We start from the raw sequence: 18436 nt of genomic DNA, 5'->3' as shown, positions 1-18436 counted from the left end.
TCTCATACGGGCAGCCTGACATCACCCATATTAATGAGAGGCACCAAAAGTTCAGTCCTCATAGATATAGTTGAGCTTTTGTTATTTGGATTTCAAAGTCAATGTCTGTAAAATAACAAGAGTCATAATGACGTGATCACGTAAAGTTCTGGGTCTCCATAACCAGACAACATGGCTCTCGTTCAGATAAGGATGAAGACACAACTTCTTCCCAGGAAGCAAAGCCCACATCCTCAGGGATCCTGACATGCCTCACGGATGATGAGCTCGTTTGCTCCGTGGAGTTGTCCGAGTGCAAAGGATGCAGGCCCCCTCCAGGGTTCATTCTGTTTTCTTCATCAGTTCCCCAGTTCAAGTCACAAGGGACTCGCTGGGTCAGGTTTCAGGGCCCAGGATGGGCCACCAAGTAAGCACACCACCACCCCCACCACCCCCACCACCCACCACCCCGGGAAGAGTAGATGTTCTCTGGGAGCACAATGAGCCCCTCCCTGAGCTACTCAACAACTTACACTCCTTCTCCATTTGTCCTCCTCACAAAAAACACTGGATCCTGTTAGAGCCCCACGCCTGTGCTTTCCTTTAAAAAATATTTTCTAATATTGGAATGTGGTTCATGGAAGAGAAAAACATGAACACCCACAAAGAATACTTTAAATATTTCAGGAGATTTGTTTCCCATTGTTTAATTAAAACAGGAAATAAAAAATGCACAGATAGCCCCTTCCTCCAGTAGGTACGACTCACTGCTGTGACTTAGAGGAGAGCAGGAAATACAAGTGGAAGAGATGTTCTGATGACCCATCATTTCCATCATCTAGGTTGTGAAACTCCACACACACCCAAAGAAAGAAGCTCAAACCAAAGTCCTGGGCTGGCAACACAGAGAAGTCTGAACTGGAGGGACAGGGACAGACAAAGAGCTCCTGTGTGTTGGCTGAGGCCAGTGGCAAAGAAGAAGGGGTTCTGCCAGCTCACCACCTGGGACTCACCTGTCCTCAGCCAGGAACCTGCTCACAGCCCTGACCTGTCACAACTATCACACAGGAGACACATGGCCACCCCTAGAGCCAGCCCTGCCCACACTCTCCTGCAAAATGCACTCCACTCTCCTCTGGGACCCCTGGCAGCTCTCCCCAGACCTGGTGCTCCCCTGTCTGCTGCAACAGTCAACAGTCCAGCATTCCCACCTCTTGCCAAAATGACACTGGCCCAAGGCTTTCATAAATGTGTCATATTTCTCTCAAGTCACCTTCCTACCTGGGCAAACTTTAAGTCACATATCAATGGAACATGAACGTGCTCTGAGATTGAGTCTTTCATTGTAGACTTCTGAGGACTCCTTGTGTGATAAAATACCATAGCCTATTACAGGGGTTATAAAGCTATTATTTACAGAATAATACAGCCCAAATCACCTCATTAGCCCGAAAGTTTCTGTGTAAAAAGCCTTTCCATAGATATTACCTTCCAGCAGTTTCATGAGGAGAAACAAACTCTGTGTGATCACCTGAATAACCCAGCATCAGACAAGCAGTTCCAGAATTCACCCCAGGGCTCCTGAAATCCGCCAAGCCCCTGGAGGCTACCAGTATGCCTCTATCCAGGAGAACTCCCAAAGACTCTCCTGTGACTCCACCACCAAAGAAACTACAGAGAAAGTGCAGCACGTCAAAATATCTAGATGATACATTTAGTCAGACTAGAAAGTCAAGTTTTAAATGGTAAAAGCCTACTTTGAATAATTTTGAATTTTCCCTCTACCTTAATTGGAACTCTTGTGATGAAAACACTAATCAGTTATGAAACATCACCTCTGACAAATGACAAGATATCATCCATGTCTCTATCTGGCCGCAAAAAGCCACCTAATTCTAAATGTTGGCCTAGGACCATACCCCAGGCCCAAGTGAATAAACACCGTTAGAGTAAGGATCAAATTATACATTAAAAACACACAAAGAGTAAATCTCATCTTCCTTCTCTGATACAAGTGACTTCCTAGGAAACAGATGTGCAGGTTACATTTTGTAAGCAGTAAATGAACAGAGACAATGGCATTCCCTGCAATGTTCTACCTGCAGGGACACTAAGTAACTCTTGAACCAAAGCCAGAATGCTGACAGCTACTTCAGTTTTACTTCATGGCTCAACCAGAGAAAAGAGAAAAGCCTAGAAGGTTTTAGTTAAAAAGAAGTCTTACCTCCAGTCCTGACACGTAAGTGACATTGTGTCCAGTGTACCTGCTGCTTTCTCAGAACACTGACGTCCTGTGACAAGCTGCATGACTGACTCAGACACTGTTGTTCAAAACGTTGGGTCTCGTGGAGCCGGATCAGAGAAGAGTTGTCAGCTGCGGATGAGAAGGCCCCTCTGACCGAAGGCCGGCACACCTGCTTCTGTTCCTGGAAGAAGGGAAAACATAGACTTGTTTGTTTTCTTTTCTTTTCTTTCTTTCTTTTTCCTTCTTAGAAACACATACTTGTTTCTTAAGTAGTAATTATCAACATTCTAAAGTAGACCAAGACTTTGTCTTTTTTGGAAAAGAGAAATTATCCTTCCAAAGGAACACGTCAACTTACCTGTTCCTCATGCAACTTGAGTGGGGTCTGATTTCCTCCAGCTTCCAGGCCCCCACCTGGAGGACGCTCCTGCAGGATCCTGACAGCCCATTACCACCATCCCCTGGGACACGGGACACAATGCTAAAACTGGGGGATGGCCCTGGGGCTGTTACCGCCACACATGTGTCTGGGGGTGGAGGCGGGGACAGGAACCTCGAGGACCCTAAAGCGCGATTCTGACAGCCCATTACCACCAACCCCGCAGAAAGGTCGCAAAATGTTGAAGCTGGGGAACTGTTCTGGGGCTTGTTAGCGCCACACGTGTGGGGGTGGGGAACAGGGAAAACTCTGCTGAACTCGGGGTGCTGCTCAAGGTCCGTTACCTGCACTGTGCCAGGGGATGGGAGGCACCCCACTGAAGTTGGGGACTGTGGGCTGTCTTTACATGCAGTCTTCCTGGGGAACATGGGAAATCCTGAAATGTATACTACCATCCCACAAAAGCTTGGGTGAGCGGGCGCCCTGGAATCCAGGGGTCTGGGGGAGAGGGCCAGTTGATGGACATCGGGCAGAAGAGACTTTCAAGGGAAAAAGAAAACCCATCTGAGTCCCCACAATGAACTCGCTTCATGCGCCCTTCGAGGACTCTAACCCGGGGATCCCCACGCCAGCGCAGAGCCCATACTTACCGAAGCAGGACACCAGCCCAGGATCTCTCCCAGCTCCCCTGTGCCTGCTCCGCCTCTGCAAGCTGAGCTAGCTCTGGGTCCGCCCACAGAGGACATAGCTCCACCCCCACGTGCTCATTGGTCGGGAAGGGTGGTGCCCTGAGCCCATTGGATGTCGCGCCCGCCGGTACCAGGCGACCCTCCCTTACCTCTGCACTTCCCTGCTTTTGCACAGAATCCCGGAGGCAATGCCTCCGCGAGCGAACACCGGGCTCTGCGGGGCAGCCACGGGCGGATCTTGGGCAGGGCAACACCCCCAGACATCTGGCCCCTTTCGGGGACCCCTCTGGCTGCAGACCACCCTCAGAACCCTGTGCCTTCGGTTCCTGCACGAGCCCTGCCTGCCCAGTTGTTCCTGGCTCCTGGCAAGGTCTGCTAGTCTCAGACCTTCCCTGGCTTGGGCTTTAGGAAATGCAATGGTTGGGGCGCCTGGGTGGCTTGGTCATTAAGCCTCTGCCTTCAGCTCAGGTCATGATCCCAGGGTACTCTGATGAACCGGCATCTGGCTCCCAGCTGAGCGGGAGGCCTGCTTCTCCCTCTCCCACTCTACCTGCTTGTGTTCCCTCTCTCGCTGTGTCTCTGTCAAATAATAAATAAAATCTTAGGGAGGGAAAAAAAAAAAGGAAATGAAATGGTTTCCCACATTTCCAAGGCAACTTTAAGACCCAAAAAACAATGCTCTAAGAGGGAGGAGCTTCACCTTCTGGTCTCACTCGTGGAGTGGACAGTGCTTCTCAGACCTTAGGAGCATCCTTCTAGGGTGAGCCCATTTGTGCTGGAATATATATTCATATCCTTGGTTCTGCAGGGAAGCTCCAGGATGAACAAGAACAACTGCCCTCTGTGCTGCTGGAGTGGTGAGCCAGGAACATTGATTTTTCACTTAAAAAGAAAACATATTGTTATTGTTGAAACTAAGGGAACAAATCCCTTTAAACATTTTGGAGAGAAAAGAAGAGAGTTTTATTCAAACCCAAATCAAGACAGCTGCTTGGGAGACACAATCTTCACAAGGAAGGGAGTGCTCACGGGGAGGAACATTTGGGGCAGGTTTCTATATTCAGTCTGTTTTGTTTTGCATACAGAGTGACACATCATCATGAGGAAGACCATTCCAGAAGGTTACAGACTTTTTCTTTCTTATGTTTTCAGTATGTGCACCATCATCACTAGGCGTGGGTAGCTTCCCGTTTCCATATGGCCATGTTGTCCCTCTTAGCTCAGGGCTACCAAAAAGGGCAGCTGTGAGGGGACCACAGGCCAAGGCTGCCAGGTGTGGCTGGGGCAGGCAGAACTCTGACTTAAGGCTCAGCTCCTGTCTAGATCATCATACTGCTCTTCACAGACAGAGTGCCATTGTCTGCAAGCTCTGATGTAGGAAGGGTTGAAAATTTCCCTTGTGATTCCCTCTCTGACCCTTAGGATATGTAGCAAAGTTACATTTAATTTTTTAAACATTGAGGGACTTCCCGGTTTTCTTTTCATTATGACTATGGTTCAATTCTCCTGTGGTCTAAGAATATAATCTAGTTAACTTCAGGCTTTAAAATGTGTAGACTTGCTTCATGGCCCAACATTTCATCTATTTGGATAAATACCTCAGACCACTTGTAAATAATGTATTCTGTACTTAATGTGTAATGCTCCATGTATGTCGATTAGGTCACATTTGTTACCAATGTTTCATCTGCTTTTTCTATCAGATATTGAGAAAGGCATATTAAAATCTTCAAACAATGCTACTCTAGTCCACAATGCATTGGAAAATCTACCAAGTGTTATAAGGCAAGAGAAACAAAAAGAATAAGAACTAAGGGGATAATTGTGACTATTCACACATCATATGAGGGTATACATAGAAAATATAAAATCGTCTATAAATCCGCTATTAGAATTAAAAATGGAAAACTTGCAAATCTTAGAACCAAGAAAGCAATCCAGAAAGCGGCCTGGGGAAGAGATTTTCTTATGGATGGAGGGAGGAGAATCATAATAATGTCAGCCTGTCCACAGAGACCTGGCAAGCCAGAAAGGGCTGGCAAAACATATTCAGGATACTAAATGAGAAGAACATGCAGCCAAGGAAACCATACCCAGCAAAGACTGTCATTCAAAGAAGAAATAATACCTATTCTTATGAAGCTGTTTCAAAAAATAGAAGCAGAAGGAAAATTTCCAAACTCGTTCTATGAGGCCAGCATTACCATGATCCCAAAACCAGGCAAAGACTCCATTAAAAAGGAGAATTACAGAGCAATATCCCTAATAAACATGAGTGCCAAAATACTCAACAAGATCCTAGCTGATAGGATCCAACAGTACATGGAAAGGATTATCCATCACGACCAGCTGGAATTTATTCCTGGGATGCAAGTGTGTGGTTCAACATTGACAAATCAATCAACATGACAGACCACATCAATAAAAGAAAAGACAGAACCATAGGATCCCCTCAATTAATGCAGAAAAACATTTGACACAAATCAGCACCCTTTCCTGATTAGAACTCTTCAGAGAGTAGGGATAGAGGGGATATTCCTCAGTTTCATAAAAACCATCTATCAAAAGCCCACAGCAAATACTATTTTCAATGAGGAAAAGATAAGGGCTTTATCCTTAAGAGCAGGAACACAACAGGGATGCCCACTCTCACCACTACTGTTCAACATAGTACTAGAAGTCCTAGCCTCAGAAATCAGACTATAAAAAGAAATAAAAGGCATTCAAATTGGCAAAGAAGTCAAACTCTCTCTTCCCAGATGACATGATACTTTATGTGGAAAACGCAAGACTTCACTCCCAAATTCAAGAACTCAGGCCAGTTTGCATTTCTGTAGATCCTCTGGAGCTAGAATGCCCCCAGTGCCCCCAGGGGTCTGGGGTCAGGCCCAGCCACATCCGGATACTGCCCTGCTGGAACCTCTGATGAGCCTCCTGATCCCTTCCTCCACGAGACACCCCCTACCCCCTGACAACTCCAGCCTGCTTCTTGGAACTCCCATTCCCCTTTCTGACCCCATGGTTCACTTTTCCCATCACTGCCCTCATAGAGAGTACATTGAACTACTTCCTATTCTGTCATTTAAATGTTTTTTGTCATGTTTGCTGTGAAACGGTAACTTGCCTCATCTACACTGATGTAGAATCCCTTGTCACATTGCCTGACTTCTCTGTGCCCTCACAGTGTCATGGGGCTAGTGTTCTGGGCAAGGTCCTCACCAAGCCGGCTCAGCAGTGGCAGTGAAGGCCCGAGCCAGGCACTGCTATTTGTATGCAAGTAAGGCAGCACAGCCAAAACTTGGTTTGGGCTCAGAATTGTTCATGTACAATGACACCACATCAGATGGCCTGGGGGTATAGCCTGAAGACACTGGCTAATCCAGTGTTGCCCTAAGGAATCTCCATGGAACAGCCATTGTGTTCACTGGGGGAACTGCATAGGAGCAGGGACGATGGGAGTCAGAACCCCTGAGATAGAATCCGTCTCAGAGACTGCCCAGAACTTCCTAGGAGTTCATTCCATCGTCTTGAATGAATAAATTCATCTAAAAACATCTTCTCCTTTTAGAAAGCATGAGCCTCAAGCTCCAATGAAGGTACTCTCCTAAGTTGTATTGGCAATCAGCAAAAAAGCCAGACCGAGATGGGAAATGGCCTCCAGTATGATCCCCAAAACTGGCTTTAGCTACAGCCACAAATACCCATTGATCTTTCCTGGACCCCCAGACTCTCCTGGGACTCTTCATGGGGCATATTGTGGGAACAAAGTCCATGTCAGGGCCACAGAAACCTCTGGCAGTGGTTATAACAAGACTCTGAGATGTCAGTGGAGTCCTAAGCCATGGGCCCTCTCAGAGTTTGTCTGCAAAGACATGGTTGGTGAGAAACCCACATGCGGACAGAGGGTAGAGGAAGATGGAAAAAGCTAGACTTCTCCATCATGACAGCACAAGTGGCCTAGGCCAGGCCCATGCTGGTGCCACTGAGGGCCCAGGAAGCCAGGTGCTCCATAACTTTGCTGAGGGTTCAATCAGACTTGTCCTGAAGCCCACACATGCTAGATCCTCCGCTAACTCAGCAGAACCCCAAATGTGCTCATGGTCTTGGCCTAAACAAGATGAGCATCTGTGTGGTGTAGAACCCGCAAGATATACCCACCAGGCCTTGTTGACTGACCCAGCCAAACAATACCTACATGGAATTCAACCACAGACAAACGTGTTGTGGGAAGCTCGAGGTCTACAGAGAAATGGGAAGGGGGAGGGAATTCCTGAGCCTTCATTGTTGGCCAATCTCACTATCATCTTTTTTGCTTTCACAAGCAGGGGCCAGGGTCAGGCAAGATAGATGCCAGTGTCTTCCCACTCTGCCACTGGAAAAGAAGAGCCCTCTCCCTCTTCATTCATCGTGTTGCAGATCTTGGATGTGGGAAACTACCACCTATGGACCAAATGGGACCTCCCCCCATATTCTCTCAATCAAGTGTGTCTGGAACATTAGTTATGGACAGTCTGTGGCTGCTTTCAAGCCACAATGCAAGAGTGGAGTCATTGCCAGAGACACCACATGGACTGCAACACCTAACAGAAAATGTTTACAGAAGACATCTCAGAAAAGTCTGTGCCCATCCCTGGTCTCAAAGATCCTAGGATCATGTCCCTTCTTTGAGTAGAACATAGTGCCATCTAGGTCAAATCTAATTTCTTCACCCCCAGAGGCAAGGACTTCCATCCTTTTAGCCACAACACCATCTCCATCCTCCTCTATTGACCTGGAATGGCACGTCTACAGGTTCTGCCGCCCAACAGGAATTCACTGTCGTTTACAGTGTAGTGATGCTCAGAAATGGAGGTGTAAGTGTGAACATGTGAGGGTGAGCGTGTGTTTCCTCTTCGGTAGGCACAATGCGCAAGGAGAATACAATAGAGTAGCATGCTTTCTGTCCTACAGGAACAGCCATGCAACGTGGCTGCAGTGACCTCAGAAGGAAGGCACCTTCATAGAACAAACTTCATCTGGGAAGACGCCCAAGTCCTTGTCCTAGTGTCCCTTGGACACTAGGTTCCACCGAGGCTGGGGACACACAGAAGGACAAAGACTCCCCCTGCTCATCAGGGTTTTGAGGGATGCCTGCTGTTCCAAGACCAAAGATCTCAAAAGCATTCATTCGCCAGGCATGCCATTCCAGTCAGGCATCTGTGAGAGATCTACTCCAAGCAGAAAGGACAGACCAAGAGACAACAAATGACAGCCTTGTGTGACAAGTGGCACGACAGGGGACAATCAGGAGGACTGGGAGTGTGCAGCATTGGCCAGACCTGGGGGTAGGGTGATCATGACAGGGGATGCTTGGGAGGACTGGGGATGTGCAGGGTTGGCCAGACCGGGGGGCAAGGGGACCACGGGTGCTCCAGGAGGATGTCACAGATGTGCCCTTGGGCACATGTGTCAGTGTGACTGGGCTTTGGCCAGACTGGAAATAACAGCGTGGACATGGGGCAGTGTCCTTAAACTGTCTTCTGCAAGGCAAAAGTTTGGTCATGAGATTTCTTTCAGTATGATTTCATGTCACATGCAACCGTGAGTCCCTAAAGCTGATCATGTAGAGCATGAAGTACGTAGTTAGCCATGGCTTTCAAACCTGAGGCGCCAGGGCAGAGCACACTTGATCTTTCTTTTGGCTGCTTTCAGAGTAGGATGACTTTTCCCGACTTCCTCTCTGACCCCAAGACAGGGAACAAAGGCAACACAGATCTACACTTCGATGGTCAACAGAAATCTGCAAACCCAATTTCTCACAAGAGCTAAAGGTTCAGGACCAGGGTGACAGAAGGGGAGGCCGATAGCAAGGAACCAAGGGAACACGTCATGTGCATGTGAGCTGGCCCACTTGTATAGCTGTCGGAAGCAAGCCATGCCTGACAGGAGAGAGTCCCACCTGCACCTGGTCTGTCTGTTTGCTGCCCTTGAGCAGAGCAGAGGATGGGCTGAGCTGCGTGTGGCTGTCGGGGGGAGATGGCCAGCTGGCCACAGATGCTACCTGCCAAGGCCCTAGAGGACCAGCTCCTGGTCCTCAGCTAAGATGAAACAATAGTTATGTGCAGTGACCTATTTCTGGGGACAGGTCATGTGCTCAGTGCTTTGGTGACTATATCCTCTCCCATTGTATTTTTAAAAAACACCTTAGGCAGGTAAGATTGGCTTACAAAAAGCTGTCCCTAGTTAATGTATGTAACTTGACCCTGACCCTAACCCTCATAGCTAGTTAAGAGATACTCGATGTAGAATACTGCTCATAAATTAGAGGATGGTTTTTAGGAGCCAAGGACTTCAGGGACCAACCTTCTTCAGTCTTATTATTCTCCCTTGAATCCTGTAAATCAGAACCCATTCGGCCACGTGATATCTGGAGAGTGGCCACACGGGGGCAGCGGTGAGTCAACAGTGCCCCAAACCCCACTGCAAAGCCCATTCTTCCTTCACCCCGTCAAACCTTGTTCATTCAATGTCTGCAGATCCTAGCAGAGATGAGGAAAAGTGTGACTTTGTTGAATTTTTTAAAAACGAAACTAATTCTTTCAACCTATTAAGAATAGAAGACGTTTTCTAAAATCTCAGCCTTAGCACGTGAAGGCACGGGGGCCTGGGAAAGGGCTATGACTATGGAATCTGCTCAGGTCCGCTTAGGAAACAAGGATGGCTTCTATTCCCCTTCTTTTCAGGAAGAATTTGTCTGAACTACCAGCACTGAATCCACACCAATAAAACAGTGCAAAATGGTGCCGCTCAGAGGAAAACAAAGGAGAATCAACAGCCTCCAGAAACAGAGAAAGAGCCACACCCAGGAACCAAGAAGACAGATCACCAAGGCTCTGCTCAGGCCAGTCTGCATTTCTGTAGATCCTCTGGAGCTAGATGCCCCCAGGGCCCCCGGGGGTCGTGGGACAGGCAGAGCACACACCCTGATGCTGCCCTCTTCGAACTTGTGACAAGCCTCCTGAGGTTTGACAAGCCATCACGAAACACCCCATACCCCGTGACACCAGCCTGCTTCTTGGAACTCCCACGCAGGAATGGCCATGCAATGTGGTTACCTAGTGATCTCAGAAGGAAGCCACCTTCATAGAGCAAACTTCATCTGGGAGGACTCCCAATCCCTTGTCCTGGACACTAGATTCCACTGAGGCTGGGGGCACACAGAAGGACAGAGACTCCCCCCTGCCCATCAGGGTTTTGAGGGATGCCTGCTGTTCCAGGACCAAAGATCCCAAAACCATTCATCTGCCTGCCATCCAGCCAGGCATCTGTGAGAGAGATATACTCCAAGCAGAAAGCACAGATCGAGAAAGAACAAATGATAGTCTTGTGTGACAAGTGCCACCACAGGGGACACTCAGGACTGGGGTGTCCTAGGGGGACCAGAAATCCTCCAGGATCACCTCCGACTGCTGACCAAGGCTTTCTTGTACTCAGTCCTCTGTGGAGCCCACCTCAGCCCTGGCAGATGGGTCTATCCGCCGGCACTGGGGCGGGATCGCTGGGGAGCTGGTTGGAGGGCATGGTTCAAAGGAGGTGTCAAATCCTAACTCTAGTTTGGGTTGTCAGTCTTCCATCCCCAGAAACCTGGTCCCCAATCCCTCCAGATTGGGAACCCCTAGCCACACTCCAGGACTCTGCCTGCCACCCAGAAGGAGACTGTGCCATTGGGACCTGTGCAAAACCCTCAAACTGGAGAAACCTGCATGCCATCCTCAGGCCACCCCCATCTTCTGTGCCACCCTTGGCTACAAACCCAGAGTCCCTGGCTCAGCCTATCCCCTCCCTTAACTTTGACCCCAAGGAGCTCGCGTCCCTGGTGGCTGACAGGGAAGCCCCCTGGACCGGGACCACAGTCATACATGTCCCAACACCAGGTGGGCGCGCATCCAGAATTGCTTCACAACAATGGCCAATTCTCACTAGTTTTCTGCCCAAACGAATGCCGATTTGGGCAGAAAGCTTGTGAGAATTGGTTGTGTAGCCCGGTGAACTAGCTTTCGGCGGTGAGGGCATTTGGGGGGGCCGCATTGGCCAGTCAATCATGGGGGTCCCGCATAGTCGTGGGCCGAAGCTTGCAAGAAAGCCCTCTGAAGCCAGTGCGATTGAAGCGGGGACGGCCTCTGAACGCAGGCCAGGCCTGTCGTCCACTCTGCCCTCTGCGGAGCCTGCCTTATAGCTGGCGGATGGGGCCTGCCATGACCATAGGCCTTAACCCTAACCCTGAGTTGGGTTCGCAGGCTTTTGTCCAAGAGGCCTGGCCCTCAAGCCCTCCAGATTGGGGACCCCTGAGGCATACCGCAGGACTCAGCCTGCCACCCAGGAGGAAAGTGTACCCCTGGGAGCTGTGGGAAACACTCAGAGCAGGAGAAACTTGCACACCCACCTCAGGCAACCCTCACCTTTGGGACCCCTTTCTGCCAAAAGAAGCCTGTGCCTGAGGCTCAGGCTCATACCCTAACTCAGCTCTGCCCCCGGGGAGCTCGCCTCTGTGGGGGGGTGGGGGGGGCTCCGGAAGCCAGGTGGGCCAGCTCCCGGCCTCGCATGGCCACAACACGCACCTACCGACGAATGCTCTCATCCAGGACTGGAGTGTGGCCCAAAATGCTGCCCAATGCCAGCCAATTCTCACGAGCTTTCTGCCCAAATCCATGTCGATTTGGGCAGAAAGCTTGTGAGAATTGGCCTGAATGCCCCGGTGAGCTCGCTTCCAGAGGCAGGGGCCTATGGAGGAACCTTTTGGTGAAGGCCCAGGGTCTCAGGTGGTATCACCCGAAGGCTACAGGAAAGCGCTCTGAAGGGCGGGCGCATGCACAGCCCCTTCCCCTACAAACGCAGGCCAAATAGGCCCTCTACCCTGCCCCCCTGGGAGCCCGCAGCACCGGCAGGTGGGGCCTGCCACAACCCTAGGCCTGAACCCTAAACCTGGGTTGGGTCTCAGTCTTCCATCCCCAGTAGGTCTGGCCCTCAAGCCCTCCAGACTGGGGACCCCTGAGCCATACCGCAGGATTCCACCTGCCACCCAGGAGGAAAGCGTGCCATTGGGAGCTGCAGGAAACAGAGCAGGAGAAACCTGCATGCCCACCTCAGGCCACTGTCACTTTCGGCGCCCCATTCTGTCAAAAAAAGCCAGAGCCTGAGCCTCAGGCTCACACCCTAACTCAACTCTGCCCCCAGGGGCTCACCTCTGCGGGGGGTCGGGGGGCGCCTCCGGGAGCTGCATGGGACCGGCTTGCGGTCTCGCATGGCTGCAGCACTCACCTACCCACAAACACTCTCATCCCGGGCCCGGAGCGCAGCCGAAATGCCACCCAACACCAGCCAATTCTCATGAGCTTTCTGCCCAAATCGACATGCCGATTTGGGCAGAATGCTCACGAGATTTGGCTGGAAACCCCCGGCAGAACTCGCTTCCGGTTGCCGGGGCCTTCAGGGAAGCTGCCTGGGCTTGGCCTGAGGTCCCAAGTGGTGGTGGCCGGAACCCTGCGAGAAAGCGCTCTAAAAGCCAGGTGTGCGGGTGGCCAAACCCTCCCTCTATTCAGCCCCGTGGGGTTTCGTTTTCAGCCTGGCAGATCGGGCCTGCCATGACTCTAGGCCCTATCCCGACCCCGACATTGGATTTTCAGGCTTCTGTCCCCAGGGGTCTCCCCCAAGCCCTCCAGATTCGGGACCCCAGAGCCACACCCCAGGAGTCCGCTTGCCACCCAGATGGAAACTGCGCCATTTGGAGCTGTGCGGAACCCTTCAGAGCCAGAGAAACCCGCATGCCCCGTGAGGACAACCCCACCTTCTGCAGCAGCCTGGCTACAAACCCACAGCCTGACACTCCGCCTGACCCCACCCTCAACTCAGCACCCCAGGGAACCCGCTTCAGCACTGGCAGATGGGGCCTGCATGCCCTTAGCTCAGCTCACCTCAGGGACCACTGTCAGCTCCAGGCAGACCTGGAACTCCCATCGGCTGTAACGCTCTCGGATCCCCCCACCTTCTTCCAAAATGACACTGGCCCAGGTCTATCATGAGAAATGGAAAAGGCTACCTCGTGAATGCTTAACACCTCCTTTCCTCTTCCGTCCTATTTCTCTCCACTTACCTTTGTACCTGGGAAAACTGTAAGTAAAATATGAATGGAACATGGACATGCTCTGAGATTCGAATCTTTCATGGCAGCATTCTGAGGGCTCTTTATATAATAAGAAACTAGTGTATCCTACCACAGTGTGTTTGAAAATGACCCTCTACAGAATAGGAGAGTGAAAATCACTCCATTTTTACGTCACTCTTCATAAAGCAGAACGTGGTCTTCTTTTCTTTATTGACTTCAATTCCAATTCGTTTCCGTGCAGTGGTCATGCCTTTGCTTCAGGGATAGGATTTCGCAATTCCTCCCCTGCACAGAACACCCAGAGCTCATCACAGCAAGTGCCCTCCCTAATAGCCATCACCCATTGAACCCTTCCCCCCACACCCCTGCCCTCTAGCAACCCTCGGTTTGTGCTCTAAGGTGGAGTCTGTTTCCTCATTGGCCTATCTCTCTCCCCTCACTATGTTCATTTGTTTTCTTTCTGAAAATTCCACAGAAGTCAAGTCGTAGGCTATTAGTCTTATCCTACTGATTTTGCTCAGCTTAATGCAATATAGAGCCATCCACATCCTTGCTGATGGTAAGATTTCATTCTTTTTGAAGCTGGGTCCTATTCCATTGTGTATAGATATACAGATATAGATATAGATATAGATATAGATATAGATATAGATATAGATATAGATATAGAACACCCACATCTTCTTTCTCCATTCTTCAGTGAATGGACATGGGGACTCCCTCCATAGTTTCACTATGGTTGATAATGCTGCTATAAACATCACGGTGCTTGTGCCCCATTGAACATGCATTTTTGTGTTCTTTGGGTAAATACTTAGGAGTGCATTTGCTGGATCCTAGGGTTGTTCAGTTTTTAACTTTTGGAGGAACAACCATACTCTTTTCCAGAATGGCTGCAACAGCCCGCATGCCCACCGACAGTGCAGGAGGGTACTGCTCCAAGCAGAACATTACCTGCCAGCAATTTCCTAAGGAGGAAATGGAAAACCTGTGAGATAACCTGACTTACCCGGTGTCAGGCATGAAATTCACCCCAGGGTAGCTGACATGAAACCCCTTGAAGCCACCAGCATGCCTCTATCCAGGAGAATTCCCAAACACTCTCCTTCTGACTTCACCACCCATGAAACTGGGTGTCCCCGGCCCGAATTCCTGGATGTTTGCAACACACCTAAGCAGAAAGCACTCTCAACAGCGGGCGTGAATGTGCCCTGAATCAGTGCACAACGCTGGCCAATTCTCAAATCGATGTCAGTTTGGGCTGAAAGCTTGTGAGAATTGGCCAGAAACCCCCAGCGAACTCCCTTAGAGCTGCGCGGCCCTTCAAGGGAGCCGCCTGAGCATGGTCCAAGGTCCTGAGTGGTCGCGGACGGAACCCTGCGAGAAAGCGCTCTTAAAGCCAGGCACACTCATGGCCAAAAACTCCCTCTACTCAGTGATGAGCCTGACATGCCCCTAGGCCCTAACCCGAACCCTAGGTTGGATTTTCAGGCTTCTGTTCCCAGGGGCCTGTCTCCCCAAGCCCTCCAGATTGTGGACCCCAGAACCACATCCCAGGAATTCGCCTTCCACCCACATGGAAACTGCCATTTGGAGCTGCTCAGAACCCTCAGACCGAGAGAAACCTGCATGCCACCCTGAGGCCACCCCCAAATTCAGCAGCCGCCCCTGTCCACCAGCCCGGAGCCTGATGCAGACCGTCACCCTTGTCCTCAACTCACACCTGGGGATCCTGCCTCAGCACCAGCAGATCGGGCCACCATGCCCCTAGGCCCTTTCGCTAACTCTAGGTTGGGTTTTCAGGCTTCCATCCCAAGAGGACTGGCCCCAAAGCACTCCACAATTGGGGACCCCTGAGCTACACCCCAGGAGTCCACCTGCCACCCAAGTGGAAACCATACTGTTGGGAGCTGCGGGAAACACTCAGAGCAGGAGAATCCCGCACACCCACCTCAGGCCACCCTCACCTTTGGCACCCCCTTCTGCCAAAAGAAGCCGGAGACTGAGGCTCAGTCTCACACCCTAACTCAAATTTGTCCCGGGGGGAGCTCGCCTCTGCAGGGGGCTTCTGGGAGCCAGATGGGCCCGGCTCAAGTTCTCGCAAGGCCGCGGCACATACCTAGCAAGAAAGTGCTCTCAGCATGGGGCCGACACGGGCGAATCTCCACCCAACGCCGCCGGCTAATTCTCATGAGCTTTCTGCCCAAATTGATGTCAATTTGGGCAGAAAGTTCATGAGCACTGGCCAGAAAGCCCCTGCGAACTCGATACTGGTGGCAGGGGCCTATGGGGGAGACGCCTGGGCCCGACCTGGGGTCCCAAGTGGTGTCACCCAAACCCTACGGGAAAGCCCTCTAAAGGGCGGGTGCACACGTGATACCAGTCATCTCCAGATGCCTGCAAAACCTGCCCTCCACTCAGCCACCCTGGGAGCCAGCCTCAGCACCACCAGGTGGCGCCTGCCATGCCCCAGGCCCAAGACCTAACACTGGGTTGGATTCTCAGGCTTTTATCCCCAGAGGCCTGGCCCTCAAGCCCTCCAGATTGGGGACCCCTGAGGCATACCGCAGCACTCCACCTGCCACCCAGGAGGAAAGCGTGCCATTGGGATTTGTGCGAAACACTCAGAGCTGGAGAAACCTGCACGTCCACCTCAGGCAAACTTCACCTCCAGTGCCACCTTCTGCAAAAAAAAGCCCAAGCCTGAGCCTCAGGCTCACACCCTAACTCAACTCTGCCCCCAGGGAGCCAGGAAAGCGCTCTAACATGTGGGTGCACATGCAGTCCTGGTCACCTCTGAATGTCAGGAGGCACCTTAAGGCCACCCCCATATTCAACTGCCCTCATGGACACAAACTGAGCCTGAGCCACAGACTGACAACCGCCCTAACTTCAGATCCCAGGGAGCTCACCTCAGCGTCTGCAGATCAGGCCTGCCATGCCCTAGGCCCTACCCTAACCCTAGCTTGGGTTTTCAGACTTTGGTCCCCAGAGTCCTGGCCTGCAAGCCCTCCTACTAGGGACTCTGGAGCCACACCACAGGATTCTGCCTGCCCTCCAGAAGGAAACCATGCTATATGGAGCTGCACGAAACCCCCAGATTAGGAAAAACCTGCCTGGACCCTGAGGCCACCCCCTCTGTTGGAGGCCCAACTGGACACTAATGCACATTCTGACACTCAGCCTGAGCCCCACCCTCCACTCAGCCACCAAGGTAACTCCTCTCACAGCCAGCAGATAGGGCCTGCCATGTCCCTGGGCCCTAATCCTAACCCTAGCTTGGGTTTTCAGGCATCTGTCTCCAGAAGCCTGGTTTCGAATCCCTCCATATAGGGGACCCCTGAGCCACAATACAGAACTCCTCCTAACCCCAAGAAGGAAACCATGCTATTTGGAGCTGTGTGAAAACCTCAGAGTAGGAAAAACCTGAATTGCCCCTGAGGCCACCCCCACATTTGGAGACATCATGGACACAAATCTGCATTGTGACCCTTAGCCTGAGCCCCATTTTCAACTCAGCCCCCTGGGTGGCTCATCTCATAGCCAGCAGATCAGTCCTGCCATGGCCCTAGGCCCTAATCCTAACCCTAGCTTGGGTTTTCAGGCATCCGTACGCAGAGGCCTGGTCTCAAATCCCTCCATATGGGGGACCCCTGAGTCACATAACAGGACTCCCCCTGTCCCCAGAATGAAATCTTGCTATTCAGAGCTGCGCAAACACCCAGAGGGGGAAAAACCTTCATGGCCCCCTCAGGTCTCCTGCACATTCGGTGGCCCTCATGGACACAAACTCCAGCCTGAATGATGGCCTGACACCCGCCCTAACTTCAGATACCAGGGATCTCGCCTCAGCGTCTGCAGATCAGACCTGCCATGCCCTAGGCCCTATCCCTAACCCTACCTTGGGTTTTCAGACAATGGTCCCCAGAGTCCTGGCCCACAAGCCCTCTAGATTGGAGACTCCAGAGCTAAAACCACAGGACTCTGCCTGCCCTCCAGAAGGAAACCGTGCCCTATGGAGCTACACAAACCCCCCAGATTAGGAGAATTTTGGACAGCTCCCAAGGCCACCCCCACTTTTGGAGGCCCGCCATGGACACTAATGCACATTCTGACACTCAGCTTGAGCCCTCCCTCATCTGAGCCCCCAAGGTAGCTTGCACCACAGCCAGCAGATCTGGCTTGCCATGCTCCTAAACCCTAATACTAACCCTAATTTGGGATTTCAGGCATCCATAACCGGAGGCCTGGTCTCAAATCCCTCCATATGCGGGACCCCTGAGCCACAAAACAGGACTCCTCCTGTCCCCCAAAATGAAACCTTGCTATCAGGAGCTGCGCAAATTTGGAGTCAGGATTTGAATTTGGAGTCAAGAGAACCGGATTACAGCTCAAACCCCATTATTCAGTATCTGTGAGATTTCTGGAAAGTCTCTGAACCTTTTTTGACTTCAGCTTCATCATCCGTAAAATGAAACTACCAATACTTGCCTGGCTAACCAATGAGTTGATATGAGGATCAAATGCAATGAATTATGAATTTTAAAAGTACTACAGACACATATTCATAATTTGTATTTCCTTATCTTTAGGTAAGCTTTGTGTGGATGATTGACGTACATATAGCCACGATGGGCAATTACTCTATCTTCTAAGTCCATCTAAACTCAAGAACCACTTAGTACAATTCCTGTGCAATCAAGCACTTAATCAGTGTTTCTTTTTTTTTTTTTAAAGATTTTATTTATTGATTTGACAGAGAGAGATCACAAGTAGACAGAGAGGCAGGCAGAGAGAGAGAAGCAGGCTCCCTGCTGAGCAGAGAGCCCGATGCGGGACTCGATCCCAGGACCCTGAGATCATGACCTGAGCCGAAGGCAGCGGCTTAACCCACTGAGCCACCCAGGCGCCCTTAATCAGTGTTTCTTGATGAAACTATCAAAAGTAATGGAACATTACTTACCCAGAACTAATCCCCAAGGCACTTTCATTAACCAGAAGAG

Source organism: Lontra canadensis, unplaced genomic scaffold, assembly GCF_010015895.1.
Source record: "Lontra canadensis isolate GAN:19392208 unplaced genomic scaffold, GSC_riverotter_1.0 scaffold9, whole genome shotgun sequence".
NCBI lineage: Eukaryota > Metazoa > Chordata > Mammalia > Carnivora > Mustelidae > Lontra > Lontra canadensis.
This window is presented reverse-complemented; position numbering follows the sequence as displayed.